The 26,476-nt window shown below is 40.8% G+C and overlaps 1 long non-coding RNA gene across 1 annotated transcript; it reads right to left on the reverse strand.

The window, feature by feature from the left end:
- Positions 1-3,964: 3,964 nt before the first annotated feature.
- On the reverse strand, positions 3,965-11,096 carry LOC133482006 (uncharacterized). The gene is made up of 3 exons (XR_009789665.1): positions 11,013-11,096; positions 9,702-9,921; positions 3,965-4,336 (listed from the first exon to the last, which is right to left on the reverse strand). It is a non-coding gene; the product is annotated as an uncharacterized LOC133482006 (long non-coding RNA).
- Between the last annotated feature and the right edge of the window lie 15,380 nt (positions 11,097-26,476).

Genomic DNA, 26,476 nt, shown 5'->3' on the forward strand with positions numbered 1-26,476 from the left:
AGCGGCCGATGTTGTCCTGTCTCTTTAAAGACCGCTGCTGCCGCCTGATTGGCTGGCGTGTGCGTGTGCGCAGGAGTGACGCAAACTCGACTTCATCGCAAACGCGTCACGATTTCACTTTTTACCCCCCCCCCCCCCCCCCCCCCCCATCCCCTCTCGCTATCCAAAGATGAAAAAAGGACAAACGGGTAAGCGAGAACGAGGGCGACAGTCGAGGAATAAATATAATTATAATATTAGTGTGTGGGCCGAAATATATCAATAATAAGTGGTGCTACCTTATTGTTCTTATGATAGGCTTTAGAGCGCAATGAGGTGTAAGTCGTGACCGTGCTCCCTTGTCAACACGCACGCACGCGCGCGCGCGCACACCCAGCTGTGACGGCCCATGTGCGCCAAAGTGACTCACACTGCAGTAACTTCCAGCTTCCCTCAGCTACCGTAAAGCCTCTCCGTGAGGCGCACGCCCAAAAAATAACATTCACGGGATCAACGCGTTTTGTGTCTTATTTAGCTATTTGTTTTCAATTCCATTTCAAATCCAAATGAGGTTCAATCAGGTGGAACATAAAGAGTCTTACCTTGTTTTGTCCACGTGTGATGGAACTGAGCTACCATGCAATCTCCTTCCAAAAGGATATCATAAAACAGGTTTGTTGTTGTTGTTGTTGTAATTGTTTTTTAATAATAAAGGTCGTTTTCGCCTTGCTGCATGCGCGTCTCCTCCGCTGAAATGGGGCGCCCGGCTGTCCCGCGGCTCAGTTCTTATAGACATGCTGTAGTACTAGCGACGGGAGAGGGGAGGGGGTGCTGGGGGGGCGTTCATTCATTCAGAAGCATCGCCTCCGCGAACGACCGACGTGGGTTCCTACGTCATCGAGGAAACTGGCAAAGGGAGGAGGAGGGAAGATGAATGGGGGCTTTTGGGGAGGGGGGGGGGGGGGGGGTTATTTTAGCCACCAAAAAGTTGAAACTAAAAGTATTTTTATATGCAATCGCTCGTGAGAGCCAATAAAACAGTCCTTGTATTAAATCTCACTGGATTGTGCTGGTGTACCCAATGAAAAGTACAGTGAAATTGCGATACGTATCAGCAGGATTGTAGCCATCTTATAGCTCTGCTCAAGGACCTTTTTGCATTAGAAATCATTATTTAAAATATTGCACAACTACTTATTATTGTGGCTGTATTTTCTTTATTCATTTGTATGTATATGTGTCTATATACAGTCTCTGTGTCTTTGCCATGAAGTCAGGTCTAATACGAACCCAAATAATAAACAGAGGCCTTTGACAGCCTTACATTTTAAATAAAGTTTATGATGTCCATACTAGACAAATAGTCAAGCACTAATGTCACTCTGTACAAGTTACAACTTGTTGTTGCTGTTAACCTTTTACAAGCTTTAGTACACATTTCTCACATGGTTATTTTTAACCAGTAAGCCTATCTTAATATCCATCCCATGAACTTCAATTCAAATGTTCTGTATTTTCTTTTCACTGGGGCAGGTTAGACTTTCACGAGAGCGCTTAAGAACACATTTGCTTAAATTGCATACGCTAGTGTTAGTTGGTTATTTGAATTTGAGTTGATTGACTAACATTTTTAGGTGTAGTTGAACTTGTTTGCTGCCTCAATGCCGGCATAAGGCGTATTTTGTCGTTTTACTTCAATGATTCTGACTTCAGTGTGGTGCCAAGCCTCGGAGCCGGAGCGCGCACGTCACAGACAGGCACTCCGTTGCTTCTAAACCATGTAATGATCATGTTAATCTTGTTGCACTGAGCCAATCTGTCATTTATTTTATTTACATATTCATTCAAGCCACACTTTCGATCGCCATCGCAAACGCACTTCATGCGTGTTCTTCTTCGGTGGTTTCCAGCGAGTTCTTCTTCGGGTCGGCAGACTCGGCATGGAAAATAGGAACCAACATTTTGAAATATGAATGATTCCGGGATAGCCGGAACATTAATCCAAGTTCTCGTCGATTCTTGATGCTCCATTTTAATCACGTTATAGTATTTTCCACCACAAATCGCTGAGGAAAGGCAGTAATGCTAATCTTTTTTTTTGGGGGGGGGGGGGCATGCACTGGAAACAACAACAAAAAAAAAACTCCTTTAAAAAGTCAATCCATCGCTTTTTTTTTTAATTTACAAATTTTTTGGGGAGCTTAAAAACCGTCACCGAGAGTGTTCTATAAATTGAGGCAACCAGCGAAGACGCGTTTTTGGGTTGTTGCTATTGTCTATTGTCGTACTAGAGCGGCTCCAATCACCGGAGACAAATTCCTTGTGTGTTTTTTGGACACACTTGGTAAATAAAGATGATTCTGATTCTGATTCTGATAAGTGCACGCCGGAGTGGTAAATGGGCCTTGTTATGGAAGCTAAGCACCGCTAACTCGCAGCCAAACGAAATGATATCACTTTGTCCTTATTTAGTGGGGGAGGGAACTCGCGCTAGAAAGTATACGTCACAGGGATGTGTTTTAGCCCCGCCCACAAAATCAAAACGGTGAAAAAGCTGCTTAAACTATATCTCATATAAGCTATATATATATATATATATATATATATATATATATATATATATATATATATACACACACACACAGTATCATCTTTAGGATATGATGATACATGAGTCAGAAAAACGACCCTTTTTTAAAATGGAAATGTTTTTTTTTTTAAAGTTAAGCTCTGACTCATGTTTTAAAATGTGCGTGAGCATCTTTCGTACGTTTAATGTGGCATCAAGAGATGCTTTGGCATGTCAGGGCAGGAAATAACAACAGCTAATAATAAGCAGGGATGACACCCACATTTTTACGCCCGACTTCAGTCCAAGCCAAACAGGCAATAACATTGTCATCTAATTCGCATCGCTACATACAAAAAAAGAATGTGAGACAATAATTATACTTAATTTAAAAATAGCGTTCAATTGGTAATGCAATTCACAATGTTTTGTCATGCCTTCCGAAACGTGTCCTTTGGGGAAATCACTAACAAACCCACCAAAACCCACTCAAAATAACAACCTTTCTCTTATTCCACTTTACCTTCTATCCTTGCCGCTGACCCACTCAATTGTCATTTTTTTGCCTCTCTCTCTAACACACACACACACTCACACGCACACACACGCACGCACACACACTTTCCACCACCTCCACGCTTCCAGCATCCCTGGCTGCAATTCATTTCCAACCCCCTAATCGGACAATACAATGGGTACACAATCTAATGACATCTGTACCCTATTTTTCAAATAAGGATTATATAATATTGTTTAGTTTTGACTGACACTGTCAGAGAAGTAAAGCGAAAGCTGCAGTTGAACGTCCCGAGAATGGTACAATTTTACACGCAACCCAATTTTTGTGGAAAATGATACACCTCAAAAGTCAAAACACGAAAGAGAAAGAGTTACTCAGTCCAGTTCAGTTGCATTTAACTTTTTAGTACAATACGTTTGCATTAAATCTTTTAAGAACTGTTGTCACTCAATACAACAAGAGCATTGGAACTAATTGAATATCAATTACACACACATCAATTAACCTTACCCATCGTACAAATACACTTGACTTGTTTATTTCAACAATACCTATAAAGTGCCACTAGGTGAAGTGTCGCTCCGGTTATCATTACGAAGTCTGCCATCAAGGGGTGAGTAGTTTTACTTTGATTTTTATCTTTAGACAATTAAGACTGTAAAAATACCAAAAAACGTCGATGATGAGGGCTCAAAATATATTACTTTTACAATTAATTACAATTATTTAACACAATTAAGAAAAAAGTTCATTTTACGAATATTTTTGGTTTAAAATCCATCAATGAACCAATTATTATATTTGATTATATTATATGTGACCCGTGAGCCATACCTTATCCACCGCTGCTCTATTCTGTATGCATGTTCCCCAAAAAAGGAAATATTGACAAATTGCAGTGTCAAATTTAATTAATTATTGGCAAGCTAAATGACAATCACACAAAAACAACAACCAAGATTTGTAAAAAATATATATATTTCTTACATGTCATTCATGTCATCTCCTAAGAGGAGATTTTCTTTTCATGGCTGCTCCTGCGTCGGTGAACATACAAGCGAGGATAAAAGGAAGGGAGAACAAAAAGGATGGAGCGTCACCGATGATTCACCTGGAGCGGGTGGAATGCGGGTGACAAGGTAAATATTCGCAGCGTGGAGTCGTTGCACTGAGCAAGGGCGGTCAAACACTGACATGACGTCTCACTTCATCGTACGGTGATTGTCAAGCCACTTGTGGGGGCAGCTTGGGGGCAGATGTCCTTTCTGCTGGACACAACATTAGGTACACGTCAGCACTTGATTTGACTTGACAGCCAATAGGTGTTAAAAATAAAGGTAACTGATCTTTAGGGAAAAAATACTAGCAAGTTCCATTTTTATGACAACATTGAAATACAGTAGCATATAGTAGGCTAAGTGTTCATCAAAAAGAGGTAGTTATTCCTAACAATTATAGTTATTATTGTAAGACACTAAATATGATGCAGTTTGAACATTAAAACTGTGCTTAGATACTGTATAGGAAAGCAAAATGTACTGAAGTAATGATTCCATTAAAATTTATTGCACATTAATGTTAAATAAAAATTCTTAAAGATGAAATGCAAATAATGCAGCCCTATGGGGGGCACAAGCCAGTGGAGGCTAGACTCAGGACAGAAGTGAATATTTGCGAGCAACAGTATGGTTTCATGCCTAGAAAGAGTACCACAGATGCATTATTTGCCTTGAGGATGTTGATGGAAAAGTATAGAGAAGGTCAGAAGGAGCTACATTGTGTCTTTGTAGATCTAGAGAAAGCCTATGACAGAGTACCCAGAGAGGAGCTGTGGTACTGCATGCGGAAGTCTGGAGTGGCAGAGAAGTATGTTAGAATAATACAAGACACGTACGAGGGCAGCAGAACAGCGGTGAGGTGTGCTGTAGGTGTGACAGACGAATTTAAGGTGGACGTGGGACTGCATCAGGGATCAGCCCTGAGCCCCTTCCTGTTTGCAGTGCAGCGACGAGGCTGACAGATGAGGTTAGACTGGAATCCCCGTGGACCACGACCGATCCGGTATGGAATTCTTTGGATGATATTTGTTTGGCAAAGTTTTAAGCCGGATGCCCTTCCTAACGCAACCCTCTGCATTTATCCGGGCTTGGTACCGGCCTACAGTTTGCACTGGCTTGTGCCCCCCATAGGGCTGCATTTTTTATGAACCAAATAATATTAGAAAAAGGAGTACAATGATAAAAAATGCAATGCAATGTTGAGACCCGAGGCAGATTGGGTGCAACTAATAAGCGACGTAGCTCCCCCACACGCACATCGCTGTGGAACAATCACATCTACTGGAATGATAAATGCCGTGAAAGACGCCGGCTCTACTTAATGTAAGCTCAGCTCCACTCTTTAATTCATCTCAGAGACAGTTTACATGCCTCAGTAGGTGCTGCTGTTTTTGTGGGCAACATAATTCAAATGGTCTCAACTATTTATTGTCCACGTGAACGTCGGTGTGGCATCTGAGATGGCATGGCATTTTTTCCTGAGCGGGAAGAAGGAGACTTCTACTTGAATGAGGCGTTTATTTGTCTTAATCAAGACTCACCATATATTAGAGCAGTGATATCCCAACCACTGTGCCACAGAAATTGATCCAATTTCACTTTATTGGTCCGATATAATTTATTTGTATATTTGTTGATCTGTCTATGCCAGCAACGTATAATGACATGCAAGCAGAGCAATTAAATGCTCATCCACTAGAAGGCAGAAGGTAAGGCAGGAGAAGCCACCTGTTGTCACTCATACCACAAAAAAAATAAAATAAAAATTGCTTTGTTACGAGCGGCGTGGGAGCGATGGATGACAGATGGCGAACACAGCTTTACTAAGACTAGGAGGCAGCGGCGGGCGAGTTACGCCACGATTTGTGAATGGATTGTGGATGCTCGGGTTAACGTGTCTGCTTGCACTGTTGTTCGAGCTTTCGTAAAAGCCGGCATCATTTCTGAGGAGCCACACGGCAACGGGATTGACTCGAACCTGGCGTTTTTGATGGTGAACTTGCCCAGCTGTTCATTTCGGATACAGAACATGAGGACTTTGATGGATTTGTGGAGGAGGATTGATCAAAAAATAACGTGAGTACATTGTTAAATACTTCAATAAAGTAAAAACGAACTCCGTTTTGCTCCCGCTGCCTTTTTAAAAACATTGTTTTAGCGTGCATGCATGTTACCGTATGTTTTAAACTAGCGTATGTTTTACCATGCCTGCGCCCAATAATACGGTGCGCCTTATGTGTATGTTGAATACAGAAATAGAACCCGTAACTGTGACTGCGGCTTTTAATACGGTGCGCCTTATGGTCGTGAAAATACGCTACATTCAATATATGCCTTGGCTCAATAAATGTTAGGAAACACTGAATCAAAAGAGGGCCACCATTTAAAGTAACTGTAATCTTGCACGCTTGTCATCCTGTTACGCGTTGATCCTTTTTAACGATAACGTATTCTGTGTGAGATTTACGTATCACTGTAATAGGATTGATTCAATAATTTGACAAGAGCCTCCACGAGCGCCGGCCGCTCACCTGAGGGACTGCGACTCCACAATGCCGTCAAACATTTCTATAAGCTTCAGCAACTCATTAAATCGTTTGGCACGACTCCTCTCGTGGAGCCTCACCTCCACAAAAAGGAAAACAAAAAAGTGATGAGCAGTTACACAAGCTAATGAGGCCAACATGAATAAGTCATATGAGGAATCAAAGGTAGCGCTGGTCAGTGCTCGTGCACACACACACACACGCTGCATTCCACCATCCCTATCCTCACGGGGCTTTATGAATAAATGATTTCATACGTCACTGGGAGTAAAACCGAAGAAGAAGAAAAAACAGTTAATTCACCCCATGTTCTAGTGCTCCTCATCACCCCCTCGCCCCTCTCTTTACCCTCAGGCATTATTTCTCAACATCACTTTAAATCACACACACACCCACATCTTCTCGCACAGCGCTTAAAACCTGCAGCAGTTCAGATACTGCATGTGCCATCTTTTGGAATTTATTTTATTTGGATTTTCACTCACAATGCTCGCACATTTTCCGAGGGAGTCAGCATTGACACGCATTGTTTGGCTCATCAGTATTCCGCTTCATTGCTCTTCCTCTCTCTGCATCAGCGACGTACAAACAACGCGGAGCAGGATTTCATCATCTGCGGCCGTGTCACCTCATCACGTACTCTTTCGCCGATGTAGCTGACACACACCGGCCGCTCATTACATTTAGTATACTGCTAAACATAACTATGTATGCCCCCTTTAAAATGTTTGATTTGAATCGATTTGTTTGTGAAACAGGAACAATTTTATCAATTTTGATGATCATTTGACTCACCTGAATGGATTTTAGCAATGTGAAATGTACTTGTTGGATTACGTTTTTGTTTTGTTCTCGGGTGGGTTTTCCCGGGTACTCTGACTTCCTCCCACATTCCAAAAACATGCATGTTAGATTCACTGAAAACTAAATTGTCCATCGATGTGAATCATCTTTCCTCATTGAAATGAATGGAAATGCTATTAATCTGTTCCAGCCACCCCCAATAATTCGTGTTTTTAAATAATAAATTTAGCACTCTATAAAATTGTACTTCATATATATCCATCCATCCATCCATTTTCTGAGCCGCTTCTCCTCACTAGGGTCGCGGGGGTGCTGGAGCCAATCCCAGCTGTCATCGGGCAGGAGGCGGGGTACACCCTGAACTGGTTGCCAGCCAATCGCAGGGCACATAGAAACAAACAACCATTCGCACTCACAGTCACACCTACGGGCAATTTATAGTCACCAATTAATGCATGTTTTTGGGATGTGGGAGGAAACTGGAGTGCCCGGAGAAAATCCACGCAGGCACGGGGAGAACATGCAAACTCCGCACAGGCGGGGCCGGAGATTGAACCCGGGTCCACAGAACTGTGAGGCTGACGCTCTAACCAGCCAATCACGTCATTTTCATTTTGTACATATTTTATATATATATATATATATATATCCATTTTCTGAGCCGCTTCTCCTCACTAGGGTCGCGGGTGTGCTGGAGCCTATCCCAGCTGTCATCGGGCAGGAGGCGGGGTACACCCTGAACTGGTTGCCAGCCAATCGCAGGGCACATAGAAACAAACAACCATTCGCACTCACAGTCATGCCTACGGGCAATTTAGAGTCTCCAATTAATGCATGTTTTTTGGGATGTGGGAGGAAACCGGAGTGCCCGGAGAAAACCCGCACGGGGAGAACATGCAAACTCCACACAGGCGGGGCCGGGGATTGAACCCCACTCCTCAGAACTGTGAGGCTGACGCTCTAACCAGTCGGCCGCATATATATATATATATATATATATATATAAAATACGTACAAAATGGAAATGCTATTAATCTGTTCCAGTGACCAGTTCGGGGTGTACCCTGCCTCTTGCCCGAAGATAGCTGGGATAGGCTCCAGCACGCCCACGACCTGAGTGAAAATGACTTTCTTTGACATTCCGTTTTTGCGCACTGTGACCCGGAAGGGTCAAATTTCGTGTCATCGATTTAATCATCATCCATCATCATCCTGTCATCCATTCTCAATGTAGGACAGGCTAGTTATACAACTGAAAAAAAAAGATCTGTAGTTCATAATTTTAAAGATAGACAATGATGAGGACTTTATTCGACTGGCTTAAAATTGACCCACAACATGCTGGATTCTTGTGAAGCAGTGCTGGCATGGATACGGCATGTTCGTCACACGTTGGACGGAGGTAAAATACTGCAGTCCGCGCCTGGCTGACTCATGAGGAGGAAGATAAATCAGATAGATTTAGACAATGTCGTCACTCTCATCACGCCGCCGCAAACTAAATGGCGACTGGCGCTTCCTTGCCGGCATGGAGCCTTCTTCACTTGGCTGCCATTGGATGTCAAAGATGTGCGTGTGTAGCAGGTGTTGAAATAAGTGACTTGGCAGGGAAGAGAACGTGTGTGTTTTGCGAGGTGAGAGTGAACTCGTGAATGCCAGAAAACTGTGTGTGTAAAATGCTTTTGCTGAGACCCTTTCACTGGGAAAAGTCTGGGTGGAAAAAAAAGAACTGGAAATATCTTTGTGAAATTGTGAAATCATGTTTTCCTGTTCATGCACAAGCGAAGTATCTCCGTAACATCCACGAACAACCCAGGCTAAATTAGCTCCTCTCTGACATGCAATGCTTGTCTCTCAGTAGAGATGTATCACTTTAACATACTTTCTTGACAGCAATGTACTACTTTCCTGTAAAGACAGAGCTTTGGCGGCGCCTTTTGGCATCTTCGAGTGTTTCAGAAAATGCACAAAGACTGAGCCTTTTGTGTGACTTTAGTGGAAAAAAAAGCAGGCTTCCAAAAATACAATAAACAAATTTTTACTCAATCGTACTCTATGCTGTGTGTATGTGGCACACTGATGCATCCTCAAACACAAACACTGTCCCATCTTTTCCATGTCAATAACTTCACTGAGCAATTTTGTGTGTGCCGCTTATCAGAAGATAACCCCTTCAGCTAACGCTAATCTTTGCATTCAATAAACCTTAGTGAAACTCTGCTCACCTTTTGGCTTTGACTTGATACTGCAGGGGTGTCACATTCGAGGGAGACGTGGGGGTCGTTGCACTAAACTGCCTTCGTATGACAGTGTTCCAGACAGTGTAGTCCGGCCGTTGCTTTATAATGGCTCTGGATCTTCACCCAGTCTAGCTGATCATGTCATGGGGGGAAAAACCTGAAGCAGGGGGTGGTTATTATGTAAATGAGCCCCACAGCTGCTTAACTGTGGAAAGGACAGACAAATTGTTTGTCATGAATAGAAAGCTGAGAAAACATTTATTGGGTTGTTTTATTTCAAATTTAATGGGTGGACGCCAGGCACCCAATTTTACATAATAACGGAGATGCCACAACAGCACGGCAAGCAACTCAGGCAATTGCCTTGGGCCCCAAGAGATAGCTGACGCTGGCCCGTTTCAATGACAAAACAATGGCACTGCTGTAGACACTGCAACAACATGCCAGGAATCCTCTGCACAGTGCCCCTTACTCCTGGCAATGTTTGAAGTTCAGAATAGAATCATCTTTTACTGTCATGAGCACACAAAGTTATTCCTCTGCATTCAACCCGTCACAGTTGCGGACAGAGATGAAACGCACTGCTAGTGGCACACACGGGAGCAGGGGGCTGCCTAAGGGCCGGGGAGCACTTCAAGGTATCGGTAGTCTTGTTCAGGGACCCCACAGCCGTGGCCAGGGGATGTTGGGGGTGGATGATCCTTTGCTGGATCCCAAGTGGATGTTTTTTTTTTGTTTTTGTTTTCCTCCCCCACACATTCTTCTGCCAGTCACTGATTTGAACGGGTTCCCATGGTGGCAGGTGACAATTTTAACCACTTGGCTGCCCCAGTTCTGGCTATATAAATATACTTATTGCATGTACAATAAAATGAAATCAAATGACGTAAACCTACTTTCCCCTTTGATGAAACTCAATTGGATCCATATCATAACACGAAGTACAACTTCCCAAAATAAGAAAATCGTATCAATGTTGAGATGAGACATCTCACGGGATTTGCCAACATCTCGCGTTTCATGCAACATTTGAACATCTGAACAATAAAATAATAATAGTCATTTTATATCAACCTGAGACATTCTGTATAGGATTTTTGTTCACAGACATTCTTTGCTCTTCTACTGTACGCCTCTTGTGAGAGGATGTCTTGAATATAGATGAGCCCCCCTGCCGGTTACCAGTGAAAGCTGCGGGAATAATGCCGAATTTAACTGTACCCCCATTAAAAATGGATTAGATGGTCTAGCGTAACAGCCGAGCGCATGTGCGCAAATAATAACACATCTGCTTACTGTATTCCGTCAGACGGGTGGAGGGCTGGGTGTGAGTGGGCACTTAAGAAGGTTTATCCATCCACCCCCTGCCCACCTCCCCCCTTCATCCATCTATCCATCCATCCTTGAGCTGTCCACACACAGCGCACATGACTCATCCAGATGAGTCACCCCTCCCCACCCCCTCCCCCATGCACACACACACACATCTTTGTATCCTCTTCCCTGGATAACCTTGACAGAAGAACACAAGCGGATGCGTGTGTGTCGGTGTGTATGCACGTGTGCGTGTGTGTTTGTGTCTGTCTGTGTGTGCGTGTTAAAAGGCGTAGTCGAGAATCTGCTTCATGCCACCTCTATACTTATTTTATATATTTTTTACCCCACAGTGGAATTTAGCCAAAAGTATTAGAATTGACTCAAAATATCATATCAGCATTTGCTTACATTATTATCTACCACACAGGCATTATTGACAGTCTACCATAAACATGTGAGCTACTGTATATCGGAAGCATATAACATACCGGCCCTTGTGTGGAAAATGTAATTGGACATACACAACAGTACATATACAGCTGAAACCAAATGTTTCCATACACCATGTAAAAAGACATACACATTTTTTCCTCACTGTCTGACATGAAATCAGACTAAACTTTTTCTGTTTTAGGTCAGTCTGGATTACCAAAATAATTTCTATTTGCTAAATGGCAGAATAATGAGAGAAGAATTTCTTTTAAGGCAATTTTTCATTACTTTCTTCAAAGTCAGAAGTTTAAATACGTTTCATTAGTATTTGGTACCACTGCCTTTAAACTGTTGACTTGAGTCAAACGTTTTGGACATCCTTCCACAAGCTTTGCACAATAGTTGAAAGGACTTTGGCTCATTCTTCCTGACAGAATGTGTAACTGAGCCATGTTTGTAGGCCACCTTGCTTGCATGTGCATTTTTATGGTCTGCCCATACATTTTTTCATCTGATTGAGATCAGGATTTTGTGATGGCCACTCCAAAACATTGACTTTGTTATCCTTAAGCCACTTTATAACCAGTTTGGCAGTAAGCATCGGGTCATTGTCTATTTGGAAGACCCATTTACGCCCAAGCTTTAACTTTCTGGCTGATGTCTTGGGATGTTGCTTCAGTATTTCCACATAATGTTCTTTCCTCATGGTGCCATGTATTTTGTGTGCACCAGACCCTCTTGAGGCAAACAAACAAACAGAACATGATGTTGAGGAGTATCTGTAACCTTTGCACAACCAACATCATAATCATCTTTATTTGCCAAGTATGTCCAAAACACACAAGGAATTTGTCTCCGGTAGTTGGAGCCGCTCTAGTACAACAGACAGTCAATTTACAGAACACTTTGGAGACATAAAGACATTGACAAAAAACAACAACAAACAACAATTGTGCAAAAAGATGCAGAGTCCTCAGTTCGAATGACTAATATCGCAATAGTCCGGTGCAATGACCATTGTGCAAAGGGCACTGAGACTTCAAGGAGTGTATGCGGTTTAAAGTGACGAGTAGTGCGATAATCTGGGACAATGGTTGTGCAAATGTTACAGATACTCCTCAATCAGTGTGCAAATGGAGCAGATGCTACTCTGGCATGAGTGGCCACTATATGCAAATAGTGCAGCACGGCGAGACAACTACAGTGAGTGCACGAGTAATACATAATACAGAAATGTGACAACGAACTCAAGTCAAAAAATTGCCAGCTTGTTGTAATGGAATTGTAAGTTAGCTGTTTAAGAAGTTGATTGTCCCAGAAACCGCATACACTCCTTGAAGTCTCAGCGCCCTTTGCACAATGGTCATTGCACCCGACTATTGCAATATTAGTCATTCGAACTGCTCTAAGTGCTAGAGGACTCTGCATCTTTTTGCACAATTGTTTTTTGTCAATGTCTTTATGTCTCCAAATTGACTGTCTGTTGTACTAGAGCGGCTCCAACTGCCGGAGACAAATTCCTTGTGTGTTTTGGACATACTTGGCAAATAAAGATGATTCTGATTCTGATGCTGCCCCCCTTCTAATTCAAAGTTGGGATGGTTTACTCAGGCTTGCAAGCTTCCCTCTTGTTCTTCCAAACATAACAATGCTCACTATGGCCAAACAAATCTTTGTCCCTGTGAATATTTGCAAACTATAATCTTGTATATCTTTCTTTTGGAGTAAGACCTTCTTTCTGCCATAGTGGCCTTTCACCCCATGTCGGTACATTACTTGTTTCACTGTGGATAATGACACATCTTCACAAGGTCTTTTGCTTTTGTTCTTGGGTTGATATGCACATTTCGGACCAAAGCAGGTTAATCTCTGGGACACAGAACCCATATCCTATGATGGCTGAGCATTCCCATGGTGTTTATTATACCTTCGTATAATTAAACAGATGAATGTGGCACCTTCAGGCATCTTGGAAATTTCACCCTAGGATGAACCAAAGTTGTGTAAGTCTGCAGTTCTCTTCTTGATATCTTGTCTGGTTTCTTTTGACTTTTCCATGATCTTACACAAAGAAGCAGTGTGTTCCAGATGTGTCTAGTTCAAATATTATACATCCACAGGTGTAGCTCTAAATAACTCAGATATTGTCAATCAACCTATCAGAACTTTCAAAGAACTGACATCATCACCTCAGTTTTCCCAACTCGTTTCAAGGTATGGTAATCTTACTGTATTTAACCTTCTGACTTTGAAGAAAGTAATGAAGAATTGCCGAAAAAGAATCCTTCTCTCATTATTCTGGAATTTAACAAATTGAAATAATTTTGGTAATCCTAATTGACCTAAAGCGGGAAATGTTTAGTCTGATTTCAGATCAGACAGTGAGAAAAAAAAAAAACATGTATCTTTTTATATAGTGAATGTAAACAGCTGGTTGCCACGCATAAACCATTTAAAGGCAATACTGTTTTCCTATAATCTCACTTTAATTTTAGGTCTGTTTAATTTTGGCCAGAAATGTTTTCTATTACCGGTAGTTTTTCTACTGTTTTGTATTGATATGGAATTAAATGCATTTTTTCAGAGGTAACAGTATTCCCGTCTGTGTCAATTGTTTGATTTCGTCACCCACTAAAATCCATTTACAGTAAATTAAACCGTGTTGCTTTTTAGGACATATATTGTTATACAGTTCAAATGGGATTAATTGAGATGAATTACTTACAAAACCTTTCATTAATTAGATGTTTTAATTGCGTGCTTATTATCATTACCTGTAGATTTGTGGCATAAACCTTATATTGTATGGTGGTTTGCATTACATAGAGGCACACCACTTAATCAGCTAGTACCACACGTCCCCTGAATCGTAATTCATGTCATAAAGAGACCATCTAGCATCGAAAAGTGCTTTAATTCAGACTTTTTCAAATCAGTGAGCTTTCAACGTTTTACCATTTTGAACGAGTGACAAATTCTTTGGATGCTCAAATTTGAGCTGACTTACGGTGACAACTCTAATTTGATATCTTAATCATGAGTTAATCATGTGCTTTACTATTTAAAAATTAATGGATCTATTTTAGCATTAAACATCACTTTGGTTAAAGAGGTTCTAGATACTTGTGTATTAGCCGTTACAGAAACATAAGAAACTATTTGATGACGTTCCCGATAGATATTTAACCATGAATATTTCTGAGGGTCCACTTTTCTTCCTTTCTGTGACTCTTCCAGTCTCTCTGTATCTCTGCTGCTGACGTTGTGACACTGAACTCCGTGGTCACTTACTGTCGCTCTGAAAGCTTCCTGTTTGAAACCTCACAATGGCGAGGTACTGTTAAAAATCTGTTAGCTATCATCTCGTTCTCATGATCAACATGATTACAAGTACTGTTTAAATTCCAATTCCAATTGAACCATAAAATGAGTTGGTCCATTGAGTTTTGGCCATTCAGCTCCTTGTACCTAGAAGAGCAAGTTGTGCAAAAAGTACTCAAACATTGAGCAGTGGGACATGTGCAATCAAAAGTTTGGAGCGAGAAGATCAAATGAAGTTCACCAGTAAAGGTTACAGTGCATTTTAGGTTCATCCTGAAATTTTAGTGCAAAGCGTAACATCCCAAACTTTGTGTGCAATGTACGTTAGGCACATTATGAAGCTACAAAATGGGGGCTCCAAATATTACACATATTACTGGCCCAATATTTGTTCCCATTTTATTGACGTTGCTTTGCATAAAAATGGCTTAGACACAAAGTTGTTTCCCCCACTTGGCAGTGAACTCTTCATCATGTTGTGTGACTTGTTCACCAGTAGATGTCAGTGTCGCTCTGGCCAACTGGTGCTGTGTATGACAGCGTGAGTCCACGTGTTCTCATCACACAATTATTCCATAGGAACCGTGCTGGGTAGATTGCTTTGGACATGTAATTGGCTATAATTACAAGTTAGCCTGTTACAAATGTAATAGAAGTGTAGCTATTTCAATTACTTTCTCCAAGTACTCTAACTAATTACATTTGATTACATTTGGATTACTTTTCTTAGTTTTGAACAAATGCGTTCGTTTGTAAACCATTTTCACATTTTACTGATAGTGGACTGATAGTGTTCAAATCTTTCAGCAGTACTTAAGACTACACAAAGACAATTTAATAAAATGCTGCACAAGATTGAACTTTTTTTTACTTTTACAACAGCTGCACAGTACACTTACTGTAACATCTATAAACGTTCACGCTGAAGACTTTCAACAGTCAATGCAAATTATATTAAATCACTTTCTATGTAAAGTATAAACAACAGTAAAGAACAACAGAAAGCTAACAGATGTCCACACACTATCCATCAGTCATATGGATATTAACGTATAAAAACCTAGAATTTATGTTTCATAAGCAAGTCCAAAATTATACAGATGAAACTGTTCAAAAGTTGCCACAGGGTGGCGCTTCGAGGTCAAAATAACGATGTCATTTTTGAGAGCAACATTCATAACACTGTTCTTGAATCAGAATTGATATGAAATTAAAGCTGACTTTGTCATCATCATTCAACCTGCTCGGCATTCAAAAGACACACGGAAGGTTGGCAACTCTTCCCCATTTTATTGTATGTGACTGCTTGCAGTTACCGCTAGTGTATAAAATTGTTATAATATAATACATATGATATAATATCGTTAGCTACATAGCTTACGTTTAAATGTGTCCTCAGATTTGAGATCGACTGTTTCGACGTCGACAGCACCTTTACTGCTGACAAACGCTCTTTGCACCGCCCTAATATGCTCTTTTGTCTATACGAAGTATTTACTGTAGTTCCAACCCATGAACGTCTCGTGCACCTGTGACATTGTTGCAAACTTAATTTACAGCGCCAGCTGACTGCCGTAGCCGCAAACTATTAAGAACCTGATTGAGTGGCGCAGCCGAATTGGCACATGACAAGAAAAAGCCATTCGCAAAGCTGCAAAAAGGCACATGACCAGAACGATCCAATAATAAGTGTTGGCTGTAGAAGACAGGGACAACTACTGATATTTGATAAATCTGAGATTTTGCGGTGATTTTTGTAATGTAACAAATCATCAAAATTTCAAAAAACAACTGTAATTCAATTAGATATGTTCTCCCAGTAATATTACAGATTACGTGTGTGTGTGTGTGTGTTTTTTTTTTGGGAAGGGGGGGGTTGTACATTGAATTATCATCCTATAATATTCATGCTCATAGTCATAGCCTGTCTGTGCATACATGTAGAAATACTATGAGGCGCCGTTAGGCACATAATTCAGGATTCGCTCTCACACTTACTATTCAAAGACTTTCATACACACTATTGAAAGACTGCTATACACAAAACATAAGCACTGGTGAAACGCTCTCATATTCACGACTCAATGTCATGTTCTCATAAACACTACATAAACGCTCTCTCACATGCTTGTCAAACGTGCTCACCTGCATTGGTCAAACACACTCATACGCATTTGTCAAATGCGTTCGCAAGTGTCTGTCAAACGTGTGCACATGAGCTTGTCAAACGCGCTCGCATGCGCCTGTCAACCCCGCTCACACATGCCTGTCAAACGCTCTCACGCGGGCTTGTTAAACACACACAATTTATCAGTTTTTCTTATTCTATTTATAGGTACATCTCAATAAATTCGAATATGTTAAAAAATATTTCAGTTTATTTCAGCACTCATTATTTATAGATTCATTAAACACTTGGGAAAATACTTTTCAGAGGGAAAGGTTCCTGCCTAATATCTACACTAAAAATAATTTTCATTGTTTCTTGATTGTTTGTTAAGTAATATTCTAGTTGCATGAGATGGTTAATTTGGGGTTTTCATTTGCTGTGAACTTTAAATGGACTTTTGTACTATATTCTAAATTGTTGAGATGCACCTGTAAATAAAATAAGATAATAAGATAAATTAAAATAAGATTTTTTTAAACGTATGCATAGGCGCATTTGACAAGCGTGTGTGAGTGCATTAACCAGCCATATGAGAACATTTGAATAGTAAGTGTGAGAGCTAATCCTGAATTATGTCCCTAATGGCTCCGCATAAAATGCACTCATTTTGACATACAGTATAGCGTATTTATATAGTCACGTATTTGTATACTATCTCATGCCTTACTTGCTGTATATATTGCATATGCTATTTAAATACTGTTCATTCACTTCTGGTTACGGTAGGTGCAATCTTCATTTTGTTGCCTTGTAGTTGTGATGATGATGATGATGATGATAATCGTACAGTGATACATCGTAAGTAATGATAGTAAAATTAAATCTAATCTGAAATCAGGGGCGGAGCTACGTGGTGGCTGTGGCCACCCAAGACAGAAAGCCAGCCACCCCCACCGGCGGGCTCAGTCAATCGGCCGACGGGCGCAGTTTTTTCCAGGTGAAAATTTCCGATCGTTCGACCATAACAAATCTGTGGATGTTGAACCCTTTCGCACAGAAAAGTGTGGGTGTTTGACCCTTTCGCTGGGTTGTTCACCAAGAAAAGTGTGGGTGTTTGACCATTTTACTGACTGGGAAAACGTGTAGGTGTTAAAAACCGTTTTTCTGGGAAAGGTGTGTGTGTTGAACCCTTTTGCTAGGAAAAATTTGGGCGTTGAAACATTTTTCTGGGAAAGGTGAGGGTGTTTGCCAGGAAAAGTGTGTGTGTTGTAACCCTTTTGCCAGAAAAAGCATGAGTGTGGAACCTTTTTGTTGGAAAAAGTGTGGGTGTTTGTCAGGAAAAGTGTGAGTGTTTGACCATTTTACTAAGAAAAGTGCTGATATGAACTTTTTTTCTGGGAAAGGTGCGGTTGTTGAACCCTTTTGTTTGTAGAAGTGTAGCCATTGAAACTTTTTGCTGGGAAAAGTTTGGGTGTTTTTTGGGAAAAGTGTGGGTGTTCACCAGGAAACGTGTGTGTTGAGCCGTTTTGCCAGGAAATTATGGGCATTTGCCAGGAAAATTGTTGGTGCTGAACTCTTTTTCCAGAAAAAGCACGGGTGTTGAACGCTCCCTCTGGGAAAAGTAGGTCTTGAACCCTTTCGCTGAGAAAATTGTGGGTGTTTAACCCTTTCACCAGTACAAGTGTGGGTGTTGAAACATCCACATCCCCCACAACCACCACAGGTATGGCGCCACTTTTAATTGCTTTTCCCTCACACCAGCTGGCGAGCATTCCTCTTCGATTACGGCCGAATGTTCCACAAGTGCGGTGTGATGTAATCGTGCATAACGCAAAACTAAAAGCACCGACAGGCATTGCTGATGTAGTATATTTTATAGCGCTTCACATTGGAGGTGCGGTGCCAGCAGCGTGACTCGATCAGCGGATGTACGGTGCAGCGTGCGAACCGCTGCACTTAAGATTCCTGCAGTGACTGAGTGCCGCGTGGGTCACGACGCAGGGCCCTCATCCGGAGTGATTTAGAGTCGGCACGTCGACCGCCGCGCCGCGCACGCCGGGTGTGTAATCTATCTCTGGTCAACCTCTCCCTGAATGTGCCAACACACTCGAAAGCCACCGAGTGGCGTCCTTTTCAATTTGGGGACGGCATGCTCCAGAAGGAGACGCGCGCAGGAGGGGTGCGATTTGGGGGATTTGCGGTTTGCGCTTTTTGGAAATGGTCGTTCCGCTCCAAGCCGGTGGCACTCGCTCTGTGTGCAGTCTGTCATTAGGAGAGGTTAGAGGGATTTTCAATGAAAGGTGATTGGATTTGAAGAAAATGGTCATATTTTTATGGAGGGGATGACTTGGGGAAAAAAGCTTTGTTATGAAAATAATTTTGCTCTACCTAACCCCAAAACCATAATTGCTTCGAAAATATGAAAAAATACAGTGCCTCTGTGGTCAAATATTGCACTTTTGTGGCAAAATATAGCGTTCTAAACACAGCGCGTGTGCCGTGTTTGTGGGGTACTCTGCAGGAGTTTTATAAGCACACTGATCTAGTTAAAAAAATAGTCCATTTTCAATATGGGTTATAGAACGGTTGAAAGTGGTTAGCACATCTGGCTCACAGTCAAGGGGTTCTGCTTTAGAATCTCAGGGCATCCTGTGTACAGTTTGTATGTGCTCCCCGTGTTGCCACAGTTACCTAACCAGTGTTGCCACAGTTACCTTGAAAAAGTAACTTAGTTACTTTACTGATTACTTGAGCTTAAAAGTAACTTTCTTACTTTGCTGATTACTTGATTTCAAAAGTAACTAAGTTAGAAAAAGTAACTTTTTAGTTACTTTCGGCAGATGCCAAGTGGCAGGAATATCTCTTATCCACTGTACAAAAAAAGCATTAGCTTAACCGTACCCATTACTTGGTAATGTACGCCACACAAGTTACAGAATGATGTCATCAACATGAAGCAATAACTTAAATATGAGTGGAGGTGAAGCTACATTAAATCAGCAACTTAGTGCAGACTTGACATGCCAACACAGTACAGTAAGTTCCTAAATATAAACAAGCACACCATTCTCAGTAAACTGACAATGGTGGTCCATGAAAGCAACTGTTGTGTGTGCGCGAACGTGCCTTTGTGCGTGCGTGTACATAAACATGAAAGTGAGTGACACGCACACACCATTGCTCCCACCACAGTAATTTTGATGCGAAGAGCGAGAAATTTTTTTTACGTGACGTCAGCCGTGCAAGCACGTTCAACCAGCTCACAGACAAAGTTGAGAGTTCTCACTTTTCATTGTACAACCCCAATTCAAATGAAGTTGCGACGTTGTGTTAAACATAAATAAAAACGGAATACAATTATTTGCAAATCATGTTCAACCTATATTTAATTAAATACACTACAAAGACAAGGTATTTAATTTTCAAACTTATTTTGAACTTTATTGTTTTTAGCAAATAATCATTAACTTAGAATTTTATGGCTGCAACACATTCCAAAAAAGCTGGGACAGGGTCATGTTTGCCACTGTGTAACATCACCTTTTCTATTAACAACATTCAATAAACATTTGGGAACTGAGGACACTAATTGTTGAAGCTTTGTAGATGGAATTCTTTCCCATTCTTGCTTGATGAATGCGCCACACACTTTCAATAGGAGATAGGTCTGGACTGCAGGCAGGCCAGTCTAGTACCCGCACTCTTTGTTGTGTTGTAACACGTGCAGAATGTGGTTTGGCATTGTCTTGCTGAAATAAGCGTCCATGAAAAAGACGTTGCTTGGATGGCAGCATATGTTTCTCCAAAACCTGTATGTACCTTTCAGCATTAATGGTGCCTTCACAGATGTGTAAGTTACCCATGCCATTGGCACTAACACAGCCCCATACCATCACAGATGCTGGCTTTTGAACTTTGCGTCCATAACAGTCCGGATGGTTCTTTACCTCTTTGGCCCGGAGGACACGACGTCCACAATTTCCCAAAACAATTTTAAATATGGACTCGTCGGACCACAGAACACTTTTCCACTTTGCATCAGTCCATCTTAGATGAGCTCGGGCCCAGAGAAGCTGGCGGCGTTTCTGAGTGTTGTTGATAAATGGCTTTTGCTTTGCATAGTAGAGTTTCAAGTTGCACTTATGGATGTAGCGCCGAACTGTGTTTACTGACATTGGTTTTCTGAAGTGTTCATGAATAATTAACCCACAATGCATTGCGCGTTTAACGCGCCAGTAAAGCTGTATTCTTAATGTTTAAATAAAAATATAACAACAATCAAATACACTTCTTACTAAGGAAAATAACAAAAATAGTGTGGTGACCTTTATGGTACTGCACCGTCACTGTGCCTTGTAGAATAAACAATCACTTCCCAATCGCTTTCTTCTATTTGTTGGGAAAAAGGGTGGTCTTGGTCAAATGTTTCTGCACAGTTGGGCGGCTCTTTGTTTAAATCACCAGCGACAAACCTTTATTTGGTGAGAGACATTGATGATGCAGAAGTAGCTATTGTTGGATTGAAGAAGTAACTGTAGTCTAATTACTTTCCTGGGAAAGGTAACACGTTACTTCGCTCGTTACTCAAAATGGTGCATTTTTGGAGTCACGCGTTACTTTGTAACTTTGTAACATGTTACCGGAATCACTTTTCCTAACACATTCCAACAACACGCATGTTAGGTTGAGTGAAAATTTTAAATTTTCCATTAATGTGAATGGGAGTGTGAGTGGTTGTCCATTTGTGCCCTTCAATGCATTGCACATAAAGTTAAGATACAAATTGTAAAAACAAACCGTTTTTAATGCAAATGATTGGCACTTCAAAGTTAAATACAATTGAACTGTATCTAGGCAGTGATTCTTTCACATATTATTAAAGGGGTTCCAGAATACCAATAGTTGTACCTAAACAACACTTTGAGAATCACCGGTTGTCCTGCGATTGGCTGCCAAGGTGCACCCCACCTCTCGTCCAAAGTCAGCTGCGATAGGCTCCAGCTCATCTGCAACCCAAATACGGATAAGAACTATAGAAAACTGATGGATGGATAGACTTGTCAATGGGAAAACTTTCAACTCGATTGTCGTTGTGTACAATGTATATGTACCTTCATTTACCAAAGAGCAGGCGCATTGACCCGATGCCTGGATAAGTCGTTTTGCATTTGTCAAGCCGACAGTCCTCGAAGAAGCCTGTCGAGTTTCTGCATTCCAAAATCTGAATCCTCGTTGAAACGCTAGCGACTAATATTCTTCTGCTCCTTAATTATGAATCTGGGTGCACTTTGGCATTCGCAGTCGGCGATCATGAAGCCAGGCAAACACAAGTGATAAGTCACAATGGATTGACCGTTATTATTTAAAGAGCCATGTTATAAGAATGAATATTTTTTTTAACTCATTGTAAAAAATAAAAAAAATAAAATAATATTATATGAATGCACCTGTGTACTTAAAAACAAGCTCTGGAAGTGAAACATTGTTATTTTACATGCATTGCATGCATTGCGTTAAACATAGCACAGTGGAATCATAAAAGCAGAAGTTGCATGTAACATTTCGATGTTATGCCACCATGAAAACAACATAATACAGTACAATTATATATAAAAAGAAGAACTGAATCAGATGCCACCAATGAGTCATCCTCAAAAGGGAATTTGACTTCACTGTAGTGTACTTGAGTATGTGTGTAACACTGCCAAACTTAGATTTTTTTTTTTTTTTTACATTTGTACTACAATACACTTTTTATCCGAAACAAGAAAATAAACCATTTATGTTTTGTTTTTCAGATAAACAATAAGAAAGTCACAAATTTGGAGGTACGTGTTTTACAGCAACGATGCAAAAGTTGCAATCTGATTGGACAGTATTTGCAATGTATAGTGAAACAAAATCCGAACATTATATTTGCTGCCAGTTTTAACAGCACAAACCTCACAGAGTATCTAAGATAAATATATATATATATATTAATAAGCGTCAACAGTTCCTCTGTTGCACATACAGAAATTTTAGGATTTAGAATCAATGGAATTATAATTATTTCATCAATTATTTAAATAAAATAAATATTGTCGAATGTATATATACAATTTATTTTACAAAAAAAATTATTCGATCATTTACAATAAATCCATTAATCAGTGACATTATTTACTGAGATAAATGAATAAAAAAATAAATAATGAATAAATGTAAATACAATAGTTCACAATTTCACTCTCATTTTGGAAATTATACTATTGATAATAAATTTAATCATGATCAACCAATTATTTATTATCATATAATATCCATCCATCTGTACCGCTTCTCCTCACTCGGGTCACGGGGGTGCTGGAGCCTATCCCAGCTACCTTCGGGCACACCCTGAAATGGTTGCCAGCAAATCGCAGGGCAGATATAAACAAACAACCATTCGCACCTACATTCACACCTACGGACAATTTAGAGTCTTCAAACAACCTACCATGCATGTTTTTGGAATGTGGGAGGAAACCGGAGTACCCGGAGAAAACCCATGCAGGCACGGGGAGAACATGCAAACTCCACACAGACGAGGCCGGATTGATCCCGGGTCCTCAGAACTGTGAGGCAGATGATCCAGTCATCCATCGTGCCGCCCATAATATAATATGTCATTTGAATTTATTTGTAAAACCCTATTGAGGATAAGTGGTACAGAAAATGGATGGATGGATGTAAAATTGTTTAAATGGGGTTCATACTGTGTTCTTTAATCCTGCCCAGGGAGCATTTAGAATAGATTGAGGAGTCCTGTCATGTTTGTTCCATTACTTTAGGGATTTCTCCCATAAAATGTATTATTATTTTTTATTATAGATTCATCTAATTAAAGATTCAGTTTATTGTAAATAATTTTTAAAAATACGATTACAATATGTTATTTATTTTATTTTATTAAGTGATTGGTTAATTTATGGCAATTATGATAAATAGTACAATTAAAAAAGAGAATGAATTAATGCATTTAAATAATGTTATTTTAATTTATTCATAAACATTACATAAATATATATACAATTATATAACGTAGGGTATTTTATGATTTTCTTTTCATGTATTCATTTTTCACCTCATCTACGAATCACCTGCCAGATCTCTCTACTATAAAAATGAAACTGGCCCGTGAGCACACAAGTTTGCCCACCCCTGAAATATACAATACATTTAGAACATTGGAGACGCCTCTATTGACAGTGTAAGATTGTCTTTTGCCACTCTGTTGTGTCTTTTCCAGCTAAAAGATACACCAAATACACCAAGCTGTTCAGGGTGTAAGAATGTATTTGGGCTTAAGTGCACATGTACATTATTTGTCGTGACGCACAGAGCACACTCCCGGTGGTCGGCCGCCATGTCGAGAGCCACATCAGCCGTCGCAGAGCTTGTGGGAATGTGGCGAGTTTGGCCATAAAACACTTGACCTTGGCACCGGCCCGCTTCCCTAGCAGACGGGGAAGTGGCGAGTGATGGGGAAGCCACACGGGCCCAACATATCGGGTGCTTCTCTAGAAGTGACACTTTTTTGACTTTTTTGTCGTTTCACACTCTGTTGACCTGGGGTCATAACCTTTTGGTTGTCGGCTGTTCTGGTGTGGCGTCTTTGTGACTAGTTTCACTTCACCTCACTCGCAAAATTCTCTTCAGAGGAAAAGTTGTCTTGTGCCATTCTGCTCATTTGGGTCTGCATGCTTTCATGATTGAGTGAATCCCTGCTATTAGCGGGTGATTGGGACTGAGCCCTTACGCAAATAGCGAAAACCAGAGTATAATTAATATATATATATATATATATATATATATATATAATATTTTAAAGTGAGCTCAAGCATAATGGTAGTTAAAAAAAATAAAAAATACCGGTAGTTTTTAACCTAGTTTTAAAAACATTCACACTTGGGGCTGACTTCACTTCTGAATATATTGTTTAAAGCTCCTGTATTTGGCTATTTAGACCTCCACAGAGTGACTCTCTAACATGGATTTAGCATAGAAGTCTCAATTTCATTAAAAACAAACACATTGGTTTTGTCATACGAGTGTCCAGCAAAAGCCCCTCTGACAGCTACTTCTGTTTGACCCAGTTTTGTATCCGCTTTGTCTATATTTGGCTCAGACCGCCCCGTTTCCTCTGATTGGTTGCCTCCCGATAGAAGACCCACTTGAAAGAGCACACGTGTTTGTTATGTTGGCAGGGGGTGGAAATGGAAGGCGGAGATTTTCGCTAGTGACGTAGATAAGCTTGAGAAATTCGAATGACTTGATTTGAGGCGTCTCGGCAAAAGAACGTCTGGAACTCAGGAATACCGTCACCGATTTTAATTCATATTTCACATTTACTGAGAGACCATAGAGCCAAAATTACATCCCAAGTACTAGAAATCGTTGGTTTGGTAAAATATGGCACCTTTAATAACTTCCTGAAGTAGCACAATTTTTGATACTCTCTGTTAATGTCAACAAATCTAATCTAATCTAATCTATAAAGGAAATTTACTACAACAGACTGCCTGCTTTTGATCTGATAGTAATGTATTTGTCTTGAGACTTGGTGAAATCACATGTGAAATAGCACTATTATCGAGGGCCATTTGGGGCTCTCTGTAACTGTAAACAAATGCTGTGTCAGGCTCAAGAAGCTCATCGAAATGCACCCTGCTGCTTTTTATTTTTTTAATCTAATCTAATCTGGGATTGGTGTTTACCAGAACAGATTGCTCCATGTGATTGCTGCATCTTTCTATCTATTTGTCTATCTGTCCATCTGTCCAACAATGTCTTTGTCCTTAGACTGATGAAACATCCTCCAAATTGTCACAGTCACGTGTCTCCTACTGTACAAGTGATCCTACTTCTGCTCTGATAATCAGAAGACTTTGTGTAGCTCACCGTGCAAGTTGCTCTACCCAACCTCTTCTCTTTCATATGTGACATAATATGACCCCCCCCCCCCCCCCCCACACCCCAACACCAACACCACTGCCACCCCATTTAAGAAATGCTTTAGAAAATAATATGACGGAAAGTTGGGGAAATTTTTTTCCCCCTGACCAGCACAACTTGGTACACAAAAATAAGATGCTTTCTGTCTTGGCCCTTGCTCCACCCTTCCCCAAAATGTCATGGAAAGTCACTTCTGCATAATCCAGGTAACAAACAAACAGTGACGCAATGCAAGAAAAATAAATAAAAAATATAATAATAGCGGCAGGGAGCACGGTGGACGACTGGTTAGCAAATCTGCCTCACAGTTCTGAGGACCATGGTTCAAATCCTGGCCTCGCCTGTGTGGAGTTTGCATGTTCTCCCCGTGCTTGCGTGGGTTTTCTCCGGGCACTCCGGTTTCCTCCCACATCCCAAAAACATGCATGGTAGGTTGATTGAAGACTCAAAATTGCCCGTAGGTGTGAATGTGAGTGCGAATGGTACTTTGTTTATGTGTGCCCTGCGATTGGCTGGCAACCAGTTCAGGGTGTACCCCGCCTCCTGCCCAATGATAGCTGGGATAGGCTCCAGCACGCCCGCGACCCTCGTGAGGATAAGCGGT

This window comes from Phyllopteryx taeniolatus, chromosome 8 (assembly GCF_024500385.1).
Source record: "Phyllopteryx taeniolatus isolate TA_2022b chromosome 8, UOR_Ptae_1.2, whole genome shotgun sequence".
Taxonomy (NCBI): Eukaryota; Metazoa; Chordata; class Actinopteri; order Syngnathiformes; family Syngnathidae; genus Phyllopteryx; species Phyllopteryx taeniolatus.